Genomic DNA, 14703 nt, shown 5'->3' with positions numbered 1-14703 from the left:
ACTCACTGTCCATCTGCTGCCAGCGTGAAATACAGCCAGTTGCCGGTATTTGGCGAGGGCAGTCATCCTCTACAATTAATCGTAGAAATCATTACTAGTACCATGTCCCAATGTCAATGTCAATAAATGACTTTATTGCCGTCAGTTATTCCAAATCATAATCAGATAGTCCGTCACGCATGGGAAACAACTAAGTAAAGTTCATAGGTGAGGCCAATGTCCAATAGGTACGCCTGCCCTATTCACTGACGGCAGGCTGTCAGACGCCCTAGTTGAGCTGGGTATGGGAAACATGTTATCCCTCCTTTTGACTTTTCTTATTTACTGCAAGTCCGCCAGACGACAACATCGACCATTGAGACCCAACTCGCACATTTCTCACATGACATACTGAAAGCTTTGTATCAAGGCAACCCAGTAGATGCAGCATTTCTTGAATTCTGAAAAGCGTTTGACTCTGTATCGCACCTACGCTTATTGTCAGAAGTACGATCATATGCGGTATCATGTGAAATTTGTGGCTGGATTGAATACTTTTTGGTAGGGAGGACACATCATGTTATCTTGGATGGAGAGTCATCGTCAGATGCAGAGGTAATTTCGAGTGTGCCCCAGGGAAGTGTGTTGGGACCCTTGTTGTTCATTCTATATATTAATGACCTTGCAGACAATATTAATAGTAACATCTGGCTTTTTGCAGATGATGCAGTTATCTATAATGAAGTACCATCTGAAAGAAGCTGCATAAATATTCAGTCAGATCTTGATAAGATCTCAACATGGTGCAGAGATCGGCAACTTGCTCTAAATGTTCATAAATGTAAAATTTTGCACTTTACAAAACGAAAAAACGTAGTATCTTATGCCTATAACGTCAATGAGTCGCTATTGGAATCGGCCAACTCATACAAATGCCTGGGTTTAACACTTTGTAGGGATGTGAAATGGAATAATCACATAGGTTCAGACGTGGGTGAAACAGGTGATAGACTTCGGTTTAGCGGCAGAATACTGGTTAAGCGCAAATCACTCGTGCGACCAGTTCTAGATTATTGCTCAAGTGTGTGGGACCCGTACCAAATATGACTAGCAGGGGATATTGAACGTATACAGAGAAGGGAAGCACGAATGGTCCCAGGTTTGTTTAATCCATGGGAGAGTGTCATAGAGATACGGAAGAAACTGAACTGGAAATCTCTTGGAGATAAACGTAAAGTATGTCGAGAAAGTCTATTAACAAAGTTTCAAGAACCGTCTTTAAATGATTACTCTAGGAATATACTACGACCCCCTATGTATTGCTCACATAGGGATTGTGAGGATAAGATAAGAATAATTACTGCAGAGATATTCGAACAGTCATTCTTCCCGCGCTTCATACGTGAATGGAACAGAAAGAAACTCTAATAACTGATACAATGGGACATACCCTCTGCCATGCACCTCATGGTGGTTTTCAGAGTATAGATGTAGATGTAGAATCATGTATACTTCATGTTACTCCTGGGCTATACAGGGTAGAGAAAACAAGCTGTCAATAAGGTCAGAGTAGTCTAGGGGACTTCGAATCGAGCTGGCCGGAGTGGCCGTGCGGTTCTAGGCGCTACAGTCTGAAACCGCGTGACCGCTACGGTCGCAGGTTCGAATCCTGCCTCGGGCGTGGATGTGTGTGATGTCCTTAGGTTAGTTAGGTTTAAGTAGTTCTAAGTTCTAGGGGACTGATGACCACAGCAGTTAAGTCCCATAGTGCTCAGAGCCATTTCACTTCGAATCGAGCAAAATTTTTCAAATAGCCATAGGTCGGAAACGCACGTTTGCAGAGCTACGGCCGTAAAACGATAGCCAATCAGCGACGAACGTACGGTATTTTGTACGGTGAACGAACGTGATTGGGTGTAGCTGGTTGCGCGGTTTTTTCCGACAAAGCTTGTACTGTGTTATTCTGTGGTTGTTGTACTGCACATCCAATCCTTGCTTCGAGAATGTCAGGTGTTGGAATCAGGACTTTCCAGCATTTGCTGTAAAAATATAGTGTCAGGAAAAAGAGTGTTTAAAATATACTTTCTATTTTCTTTTTCAAAAATGGTTCAAATGGCTCTGAGGACTATGGGACTTAACTTCTGAGGTCATCAGTCCCCTAGAACGTAGAACTACTTAAACCTAACTAACCTAAGGACATCACACACATCCATGCCCGAGGCAGGATTCGAACCTGCGACCGTAGAGGTCGCGCGGTTCCAGACTGTAGCGCCTAGAACCGCTCGTCCATCCCGGCCGGCTTTGTTTTTCACTATTATCTTAGACCACACTTACTGATCCGCTGTACTTGTTCGAATAAAAGTTCATTCATGTTCTCCGTACGTTAGGTAACATTACAATGCGTGGGCTTTAGATTTCATCATTAATAACATTGCACTCAACAGTACCGCATGTCGAATATCTTACTGCGGTGCTGTAGGGGCTTCACTAGGTTTTGATTAAACGAAGGTGAAATTTTTTTCTATTTTTAATGAATATGGTAAATTGGGGTTGCCGCATTTTGGGCGAATTGATCTGACACGCAATCGTCACTCTTGTTCATTCCAAAGATGTTCGGTGGTGTTTAGAGTCGGACCTGTGAAGAGTCCAAAACAGCAAACGCACCTAATTTTCTCCGAACCTTCTTGCAGTGGTCCTTACTTTGTAGACAAGAAGACTATCGTATTCAAACAGAAAATGCTCGATTCCAAACTGTTACCAGAGTGTGGGAATATCAGTTCATTAAGAATTGCATTCCTTTTGCCGTGGATCAAAAGTAATATTCTTGAGCCCAAGCCAGGGCACACCACATCCACAGAATTTCATTTTCATCTGAACACACTTAGGGAAATATCTTTCGCCTACCATTCGCCAGACCAACATAACGCTTCGAACTCGCCATTCTTCCTCATCCTCTTCTATTCTTCATGTCTCCATCGCTTCTTGGATACCCCTAAAATTATCCTTTACGCGGTCTTCCTCTTCTTCTCCTTCCAGGGGATTACCACGAAAGTAGTCTTTTGGACCATCTGTCTTCTTCCATTCTTTTGATGTGCCCTAATCATCCTAGCTGTCTTTCTTCTATTTTATTGGTGACTATAATGAATGAACGTCCTTTCTCTTGCTTCCTTACTTCTTACGTGGTCAAGTCGGGAGATTCTACATGCTGTTCTCCAGTGATCTGTTCTAAAGCTCTGACTCTCTTTTTATTTCTTTCTGTGAGTTCCCAGCACCCACTCCCATAGCATGTTATTGGTTCCACTATGGACTTGTATAAACGCATTTTACCATTTAAAATCATTTTTGAGGACCAAAGTACAGGATTTAATTTTTGGGTAGCTGCCCTTGCCTGCCTGGTCCGTTGTTACATACCTCCGTCGCATTATCCATAGCACGATAGGATACTAACCAGGTACTTGAACGCTTTACACACTTTAATATGAAGTCCATCTATGTCCAAGTTACTTTCCCTCACTCCGCAGCATAGATATTCCATCTTCCAAAAATTTATTTTCAGGCCAAATTTTTTATACTCTTCCAACAACTTCTTAAGTATGTAACATACATCCCTTCTTAAACCTTTGCTGTGAAGATATGATCATCAACACAGAATAGTGTGTATATATACGCTGGTTCCCTACTTCAGTCCCCATTTTTTACACTATAAATCCAGTTACTTCTGCATATACGTCTTGAAGAGTGTGGGAGACAGACAGCATCCTTGTTTCAGTCTTTTAGTTATTCTTAAGACCTCTCTAGAAATTTCTTTCCCCACTTTAATGGCACATTCTGCCGACTTATAGAGATTTATGATACTTCTTATATTAATTTTTGGCTTTTCCCCTGATCACACCACTTCCACCAGAAGCTTTAGTGGCGCTGTGTTATATGCTTTTTCAAGATCTATGAAGACCAAATGACTGCTTAGATTCGTTTCCAATCTCTTCTCCAAGATTTGCCCTAGAGTCAATACATTATATGCATCTACAACCATACTCAGCAAGCCACCTGACGTGTAGCGGAGGGTACCTTGAGTACCTCTATCGGTTCTCCCTTCTATTCTAGTCTCGTATTGTTCGTGGAAAGAAAGATTGTCAGTATGCCTATGTGTGGGCTCTAATTTCTCTGATTTTATCCTCGTGGTCTCTTCGCCAGATATACGTAGGAGGGAACAATATACTGCTTGACTCCTCGGTGAAGGTATGGTCTCGAAACTTCAACAAAAGCCCGTACCGAGTTACTGAGCGTCTCTCTTGCAGAGCCTTCCACTGGAGTTTATCTATCATCTTCGTAACGCTTTCACGATTACTAAATGATCGTGTAACGAAGCGCGCTGCTCTCCGTCGGATCTTCTCTGTCTCTTTTATCAACCCTATCTGATACGGATCCTACACCGGTGAGCAGTATTCAAGCTGTGGGCGAACAAGTGTACTGTAACCTACATCCATAGTTTTCGGACTGCATTTCCTTAGGAATCTTCCAATGAATCTCAGTCTAGCATCTGCTTTACCGACGATCAACTTTATATGATCATTCCATTTTAAACCACTCCTAATGCCTACTCCCAGATAATTTATGGATTTAACTGCTTCCAGTTGCTGATCTGCTATATTGTAGCTAAATGATAAGGGATCTTTCTTTCTATGTATTCGCAGCACATTACACTTGTCTACATTGAGATTCAGTTGCCATTCCCTGCACCATGCGTCAATTCGTTGCAGATCCTCCTGCATTTCAGTACAATTTTCCATTTTTACAAACTCTCGGCATATTACAGCATCATCCGCAAAAAGCCTCAGTGAACTTCCGATGTTATCCACAAGGTCATTTTGTATATTGTGAATAGCAACGGTCCTATGACACTCCCCTGTGGCACACCTAAAATCACTCTTACTTCGGAAGACTTCTCTCCATTGAGAATGACATGCTGCATTCTGTCATCTAGGAACTCTTCAATCCAATCACACAGTTTGTCTGATCTGATAGTCCATATGCTCTTACTTTGTTCATTAAACGACTGTGGGGAACTGTACCAAACGCCTTGCAGAAGTCAAGAAACACGGCATCTACCTGGGAACCCGTATCTATGACCCTCTGAGTCTCGTGGACGAATAGCGTGAGCTGGGTTTCACACGATCGTATTTTTCGAAACCCATGCTGATTCATACAGAGTAGATTTCTAGTCTCCAGAAAAGTCATTATACTCGAACATAATACGTGTTCCAGAATTCTACAACTGATCGACGTTGGAGATATAGGTTTATAGTTCTGCACATCTGTTCGACGTCCCTTCTTGAAAACGGGGATAACCTGTGCCCTTTTCCAATCTTCTGTAACGCAACGCTCTTCTAGAGACCTACGGTACACCGTTGTAAGAAGGGGGTGGGGGGGGGGGGGGCAAGTTCCTTCTCGTGCTCTGTGTAAAATCGAACTGGTATCCCATCAGGTCCAGTGGCCTTTTCTCTTTTGAGCGATTTTAATTGTTTTTCTATCCCTCCGTCATCTATTTCGAAATCTACCGTTTTGTTATCTGTGCGACAATCTAGAGGAGGGACTACAGCTTTGGAAAAAGACATTTAGTATTTCGGCCTATAGTCTGTCATCCTCTGTTTCAGTACCATTTTGATCACAGAGTGTCTGGAAATTTTGTTTTGATCCACCTACCGCTTTGACATAAGAACAAAATTTCTTAGGATTTTCTGCCAAGTCAGTACACAGTACTTTACTTTCGAATTCGTTGAACGCATCTCGCATAGTCCTCCTCACACTACATTTCGCTTCGTGTAATTTTTTCGTGTAACGTTTGAGTCTCCCAGTCTATATCTCGTAAATTAAAATCTCCACCCAAAACTATAACATGGTCGGGAAATCTACTCGAAATATTTTCCAAATTTTCCTTCAGGTGTTCTGCCACAACAGCTGCTGAGCCATGGGGCCTATAGAGACATCCAATTACCATGTCTGAGCCTGCTTTAACCGTGACATCACCCAAATTACTTCACATTTGGGATCTCCGTCAATTTCCTTCGATACTATTGCACTTTTTATCGCTATAAACACGCCAACCCCCTTCACTGTCCAGCCTGTCTCTGCGGTATACATTCTAATCTGAGTTTTGAATTTCATTACTGTTTACGTCTGGTTTCAGCCAACTTTCCGTCCCTAGTACTATGTGGGCATTGTGACCGTTTATTAATGAGAGCAGTTCTGGGACCTTTCTATAGACGCTCCTGCAGTTTACTATTACCACATTAATATTGTCATTCCCTGTTGCGTTTTGCCTACTGCTACCTTGTCGCGTCTCAAGAGGTGTCTTGTCGGGCCTAGGGAGGGAATTCTCTAGCCAAAAAAACCCACATGTGCACTCCACACGTACACCGCTACCCTCGTAGCCGCTTCCTGCGTGTAGTGCACGCTTGACCTGTTCAGGGGGGCCCTACATTTCTCCACCTGATAACGGATCTCGAGAAATTTGCACCCCAGATCTCCGCAGAATCGTCTGAGCCTCTGGTTTAAGCCTTCCACTCGGTTCCAGACCAGAGGACCGCGATCGGTTCTGGTAACGACACTACAAATAGTTAGCTCAGATTCCATCCCGCGAGCGAGGCTTTCCGCCTTCACCAACTCCGCCAACCGCCTATATGAACTGAGGATGACCTCTGAACCCAGATGGTAGGAGTCATTGGTGTCGACATGAGCAACAATTTGCAGTCGGGTGCACCCAGTGCTCTCTATCACCACCGGCAGGGCCTCCTTCACGTCTCGGATGAGACCCACCGGCAAACAGACAGAGTGAATACTGGCCATCTTCCCCGACCTTTCCACTATTTCCCTAAGGGGCTCCATCATCCGCCCAACATTGGAGCTCCCAATCAGTAATAAGCCCCTCCCCCCCGTGTGCCTGCTCGGACCTTGCTGAAGGAGCAGCCACATGTCCACTCACAGGCAGAGCGGGCGATGCCATACGGCCAGCCTCCACATTGACCCTCCGCCTCGTGCGACGCGAACGCCGCTGAACCAGCCACTCCCCTTGGGGAGAGGGTGGCCCAACCGCGCCCGGTACCCGCGAAGATGTCTCGACAGCAGGGACCGTGGGTGAAGCATGTAACACTGCCGCTACACTCCGAGGCAGCAGCCTGAAGACAGCTGACCGTGGCCATCAGCAGGTTCAGCTGTTGGCGAACAGTGGCCAGCTCCTACTGTGTCCGTACACAGCAGTGACACATCCTATTCATCCTAAGAAATCAACAATTTACTCTAGAGAGTTAAGTAATCAACTTTTAACTAGACGCTAATTCACTAAAGGCGGCTGATATCTGACTAAACTGTGGTTACTAGACAATTCTTGTTGGAAACAATGAAAATAAACACTAACCGTCTCTGGACAGCTGACTAAAGGGACTCTCTGTGACTGTATTCAAAACAAACACGAAATCTATGGAACACTATTAGTAGTATTCGAAAATTAAAGCTTCCTAAAAGCAAAAACACAGGAGATGTGAAGCACACGGCAGTTATACAGATGACCTGCCTCTTCTAAAGCCACTTTTTTCTCCCACTTCATTTGCAATCTTTTCCATTCTTGATTTCTCGATCCTCCTGTGCAGCCTGCTAATTTAACTTGTGACGCTTATGCACGATGATTACTAAACACTTTTTATTTCCTTTTTTATGTATGGGGCTTAGATACGCTAATTTCTACTCTTCTGGAATTTTCTCCCCATACCACAAACATCCCCCCATGAACCATGGACCTTGCCGTTGGTGGGGAGGCTTGCGTGCCTCAGCGATACAGATAGCCGTACCGTAGGTGCAACCACAACGGAGGGGTATCTGTTGAGAGGCCAGACAAACGTGTGGTTCCTGAAGAGGGGCAGCAGCCTTTTCAGTAGTTGCAAGGGCAACAGTCTGGATGATTGACTGATCTGGCCTTGTAACAATAACCAAAACGGCCTTGCTGTGCTGGTACTGCGAACGGCTGAAAGCAAGGGGAAACTACAGCCGTAATTTTTCCCAAGGGCATGCAGCTTTACTGTATGATTACATGATGATGGCGTCCTCTTGGGTAAAATATTCCGGAGGTAAAATAGTCCCCCATTCGGATCTCCGGGCGGGGACTACTGTAGGAAATGTAGGAAAAGGAAATGTAGGAAATGTATGTAGGAAAAGGGAGAGAAGGAAACATAGTAGGTGAATATGGATTGGGGGACAGAAATGAAAGAGGAAGCCGCCTGGTAGAATTTTGCACAGAGCACAACATAATAATAACTAACACTTGGTTTAAGAATCATGAAAGAAGGTTGTATACATGGAAGAACCCTGGAGATACTAAAAGGTATCAGATAGATTATATAATGGTAAGACAGAGATTTAGGAACCAGGTTCTAAATTGTAAGACATTTCCAGGGGCAGATGTGGACTCTGACCACAATCTATTGGTTATGACCTGTAGATTAAAACTGAAGAAACTGCAAAAAGGTGGGAATTTAAGGAGATGGGACCTGGATAAACTAAAAGAACCAGAGGTTGTACAGAGATTCAGGGAGAGCATAAGGGAGCAATTGACAGGAATGGGGGAAATAAGTACAGTAGAAGAAGAATGGGTAGCTTTGAGGGATGAAGTAGTGAAGGCAGCAGAGGATCAAGTAGGTAAAAAGACGAGGGCTAGTAGAAATCCTTGGGTAACAGAAGAAATATTGAATTTAATTGATGAAAGGAGAAAATACAAAAATGCAGTAAGTGAAACAGGCAAAAAGGAATACAAACGTCTCAAAAATGAGATCGACAGGAAGTGCAAAATGGCTAAGCAGGGATGGCTAGAGGACAAATGTAAGGATGTAGAGGCCTATCTCACTAGGGGTAAGATAGATACCGCCTACAGGAAAATTAAAGAGACCTTTGGAGATAAGAGAACGACTTGTATGAATATCAAGGGCTCAGATGGAAACCCAGTTCTAAGCAAAGAAGGGAAAGCAGAAAGGTGGAAGGAGTATATAGAGGGTCTATACAAGGGTGATGTACTTGAGGACAATATTATGGAAATGGAAGAGGATGTAGATGAAGATGAAATGGGAGATACGATACTGCGTGAAGAGTTTGACAGAGCACTGAAAGACCTGAGTCGAAACAAGGCCCCCGGAGTAGACAATATTCCATTGGAACTACTGACGGCCGTGGGAGAGCCAGTCCTGACAAAACTCTACCATCTGGTGAGCAAGATGTATGAAACAGGCGAAATACCCTCAGACTTCAAGAAGAATATAATAATTCCAATCCCAAAGAAAGCAGGTGTTGACAGATGTGAAAATTACCGAACTATCAGCTTAATAAGTCACAGCTGCAAAATACTAACACGAATTCTTTACAGACGAATGGAAAAACTAGTAGAAGCCAACCTCGGGGAAGATCAGTTTGGATTCCGTAGAAACACTGGAACACGTGAGGCAATACTGACCTTACGACTTATCTTAGAAGAAAGATTAAGGAAAGGCAAACCTACGTTTCTAGCATTTGTAGACTTAGAGAAAGCTTTTGACAATGTTGACTGGAATACTCTCTTTCAAATTCTAAAGGTGGCAGGGGTAAAATACAGGGAGCGAAAGGCTATTTACAATTTGTACAGAAACCAGATGGCAGTTATAAGAGTCGAGGGACATGAAAGGGAAGCAGTGGTTGGGAAGGGAGTAAGACAGGGTTGTAGCCTGTCCCCGATGTTGTTCAATCTGTATATTGAGCAAGCAGTAAAGGAAACAAAAGAAAAATTCGGAGTAGGTATTAAAATTCATGGAGAAGAAATAAAAACTTTGAGGTTCGCCGATGACATTGTAATTCTGTCAGAGACAGCAAAGGACTTGGAAGAGCAGTTGAATGGAAGGGACAGTGTCTTGAAAGGAGGATATAAGATGAACATCAACAAAAGCAAAACAAGGATAATGGAATGTAGTCTAATTAAGTCGGGTGATGCAGAGGGAATTAGATTAGGAAATGAGGCACTTAAAGTAGTAAAGGAGTTTTGCTATTTGGGGAGCAAAATAACTGATGATGGTCGAAGTAGAGAGGATATAAAATGTAGACTGGCAATGGCAAGGAAAGCGTTTCTGAAGAAGAGAAATTTGTTAACATCCAGTATTGATTTAAGTGTCAGGAAGTCATTTCTGAAAGTATTTGTATGGAGTGTAGCCATGTATGGAAGTGAAACATGGACGATAAATAGTTTGGACAAGAAGAGAATAGAAGCTTTCGAAATGTGGTGCTACAGAAGAATGCTGAAGATTAGATGGGTAGATCACGTAACTAATGAGGAAGTATTGAATAGGATTGGGGAGAAGAGAAGTTTGTGGCACAACTTGACCAGAAGAAGGGATCGGTTGGTAGGACATGTTCTGAGGCATCAAGGGATCACCAATTTAGTATTGGAGGGCAGCGTGGAGGGTAAAAATCGTAGGGGGAGACCAAGAGATGACTACACTAAGCAGATTCAGAAGGATGTAGGTTGCAGTAGGTACTGGGAGATGAAAAAGCTTGCACAGGATAGAGTAGCATGGAGAGCTGCATCAAACCAGTCTCAGGACTGAAGACCACAACAACAAACCACAAACATTTATTACATAACTTGTTTAGATATTTGTACAGAATGCTTGGGCCATGCCTCACTAATTCTATCGGTACGTTTCCAGGTCCTGGTGATTTCCCACCTCTTTCGCAGTTTATTTTATGTACCTCTTCACCGTCCTGCTTCTCCCGTATTTCCAACTTTATTTCCTTGTACTCTGTCCTTTCTTGTGTTAGCAGGCCTTTAAAATGTTTGTCCCATTCTACCATACCGCAATAGCGGGTTCGTTCGTTCCTTTACTTCTTTCCTCAGCCCTGCAGCCATTTTCTACGCTGCCGCCACTGTTGTGCATCCATAGACTTCACAGCATTTATCCTCCCAGACTTCATTTTTCCTTTTTTACTTCTCTTTTCATTCTGACATACAAGTCTCTATAGGGTTTGTCCCCTGTTCCCAGCCAGTTATTATACAACATCTTCTTCATGCTTACTCTTTCTTCAATGGTTTGAGACCATCGTTGTGGAGTGCGCGTTCTTTCTTCTTCTTACTGCCCCAGTGCTTCAAATGTTGCTTTATGTATGCATTTTTTAATTCCTTGGTACATATGCTCCGCCTTTCTTTCTTGTAAGTGCTCAGTTTGTTTGACAACCGCAATTTATAAAGAAATTGTATGGACTCTTGCTTCAAGCTATCTAAATTGTGTTTCATAGTATTCATTGTCATCGTGGGAATATTTGCTTCTTTAATTTATCTTTGGCCGTTAGATGTTACCGTTATCTTTACACGTAACAGGAAGTGGTCTGAGCCACATTATGCACCCCTGTAGACTCTAACATCAATTGTTCTTATGTTGGAATTTTTATGTTGAATAACATGGTCTATTATTGACCTGATGTTTGTGGAAGCACTCTCCCGTGTATGCTTATGGATCTGCTTGTGGGAAAAGAAACTATTTAAAATCCTTAAATCAATGTCTCACACATATCAACTAACATGTTGAATAACATGGTCTATTATTGGCCTGATGTTTGTTGAAGGACTCTCCCTTGTGTGCTTATGGATCTGCTTGTGAGGAAAGAAACTATTTAAAATCCTTGAAGACAATGTCTCACATATATCAACTAACTTTCCTCCATTGTCATTTACAGCGTCATCTCCATATTTTTCCACTACTCCACCGTCTGTGGCCACTCCTACTTTTCCATTAAACTCTCCCATTAATTTTTTTCTTTGCAAGTGCGTATACTTTCCAGCACACTTGTTAATTATTTGTAAAAATCATCATTGACTTTGCTGTCAGCTTCATTTGTAGATGCATAAGCCCCGACAACGATAATTTGGTGGCCATATTTTGGGATTTATACAGTCATTTTCCTCTCACCAATTTCCTACCAGCATTTTATATCTCTCCTGTGTTTCTTATGAACGCCTAATCAAATTCCTCTCTTGGTCTTTTCTTCCTTTTTAACACCACAGTAAAATGAATGTAATCTACTATATTTTAATTTCCTTCCCCTTAACTTTTGTTTCGCTGAGGACACACACATCTACCTTTAACATCCCCAGTTCCTGTAATACTTCTCTTTTATTTGTATCCAAAACTGCACATTCCTCGTTGTTATAAACATAGTCCTTTTCCATAGCCATTTTCGTCTCCATGATGATCCAGTTCCGTTATTTTTCCGAGGCTTTTGCTTGAGGTCTCGATCCGAGAAAATATTTTTTACAAATGCGGGGGAACCAGAAGAAGAGTGTCTCACAACGTCCCGTCTTTCCTACATCCAGTCCTAATGTTTCTTTCCTTGTTTTATCGGGTGGGCAGAGTTCGAAGCCCTAAGAAGGCAGTCTGCCTAGGGAATGGCAAGCCGAAATATGTCCCGGTCCTCCAGGGTGAGGTTGAACCGATGGGCCAGTTCCCGGGCATTTGTAAAAAGCCTCGGAAAAATAACGGCATTGAATCATCACCACGACTGATACTACTTTTACTGCTTGACAGACACACTATGGCTTTCTCTGCATAACTCTACGTGACAGCGCACATTTCTACTTGTGATATTACTTCTTGTGATCAGTGTTTGCTACGCGGGAGTTCGGCCACGAAATATGAATCCCATTTTTTCTCGAAGGATTATCCTATTATTTACCTCTTTGTGTCAACTGTGACGATACACTTCTACTGTTTGTTTAGCACAGCAGACGTAAGAAGGACGCAAGAAAGTCTGTGTTTAAACGTCCAGTCGATTACAACGTCATTAGAGACGGAAAACACGCAAGTACAGGAAGAGGCTGGCAAAGGAAATTGGCTATGTCCTCTTCAAAAGAGACATTCCACATTCACCTTGAGTGATTATGAAATTACGAACGGGAATCTGAATCCTCACCATCCGAATGCGAGTGTAGTGGCTTCATTCTAAGCCATCTGATTCCGTTATGCATGTTTTGGAATTAACAGACCTGCAGGTTTCTTCTGACGCCTGTCATAGCAATGATTGTCTTCGGATGCTGTCACGTCAAAATAACATTGCAAAGACTCGGCCTGAGCACATGTAACTCCTGCGAAATTTCTGATGCAATGTACGAAACTGTGGGCTGCTACAGTCATGTTCCGTCCGAATTCTGTTCTATCCTTTTACTCATTCTGACCGGAGACATGTTCATACTCTATGTTGATACATTATGACGACACTGATATGTCTTGCGATGTTCAGTATGACGTCAGACAGAGCGTTTACAGTATAGTATCATCAGACTAATAATCACATAGTGAGTGTCACGATGTGTGAAGGATCCGGTCCCACAACTTTTCAGTGGCTATGTCTGTGAATGTAAGCGCACGACATTCACTTTGAGTTCATACCGACCGACAGGAGTTTTTCATACCAATTTCTCTGAACAAAAAAGCAGGCGTATGCCACTTTAAGAAACCACGTTGTTTCTGTTATCATTCAGCATTCCAGTGTTTTCTGGGTCATGTGATGACTCACGACCTAGAGGTAAATGGCGCGAATCCTGGCTGCAGAAAAGTTTACGTTGCCATAATAGGGAAGATTAAATTCAAAGCTCTCCCCAGTGTTTCATGGAGTAAGAGCATGTGGCACTGACGATGAGAATCCATCTAGCGACTAGGGATTTTAAGGTTGTCTTTCCGCTTTGTGTTGTGGAGAGGAATAGGCTGTCGTTGTTCCACCTCCTTGCTTCCCTTAGTTTCATACTCATTAATAATAACGCAAACACTACAAAGCACGACTTCTCATCAAAGGCTCACGATAAACATACACACACTGCACCGAGTAAAGGAGAGGGACAATACCTCAGTATTTCACTATATTACCTCTGAAATTGGTGGACTGTCACAAGATAACTGATTTTTCCGCTGAACTGTTGGCCTGGATACACAGACTGCTGATTAGATTGGCAATGGTTTTAAGACATCCCTCTAGCTCGGTCTGCCAGCTTGTCTCTTTTTCACAAGCATTCACAACACAGTATCACACTTGTGCACACCTTTCATCAGCTCTTGGCGAGATTGCTTTTTATTTCTAACTAAGATTACACGGATTGTGAGAAACACGCAGACAGCTGCAGAAATTTGTGGTGAAAGGCTTTCATAACAAATATGAACAGTCCACTATGCCTTGCAGTTGAATGGCAGTTATAATTCTCACACAGAATGTTGCTATGTTTCGTTGTCGATGAAGGAAAATATTGTAACGCTGGAGAAAGACTTCACTAGGACGTCGATCAGCAGACAGTAACAACTCCCTCATACGAGGACCAAATACGGGAAGTTTAATATTAGCACAGCACCTATAGCTACGCTGAAGATTTTCGGTAGGAGCTCCTTGTAAAAGTTAGTGAATATTGTTTAGTGATCATTAACAACTTGTTAACATGGACGACTAGAAATGTATTACATCGCCAGCCGGCCGGAGTGGCCGAGCGGTTCTAGGCGCTTCAGTGCGGTCGCAGGTTGGAATCCTGCCCCGGCCATGGATGTGTGTGATGTCCTTAGGTTAGTTAGGTTTAAGTAGTTCTAAGTTCTAGGGGACTGATGACCTCAGAAGTTAAGTCCCATAGTGCTCAGAGCCATTTGAACCATTTTATTAGATCGCCAGACGAATCATATCTTTACT

This window comes from Schistocerca serialis, chromosome 3 (genome assembly GCF_023864345.2).
Source record: "Schistocerca serialis cubense isolate TAMUIC-IGC-003099 chromosome 3, iqSchSeri2.2, whole genome shotgun sequence".
NCBI lineage: Eukaryota > Metazoa > Arthropoda > Insecta > Orthoptera > Acrididae > Schistocerca > Schistocerca serialis.
The sequence above is the reverse complement of the archived record's forward strand: the minus strand, read 5'-3'. Positions refer to the sequence as shown.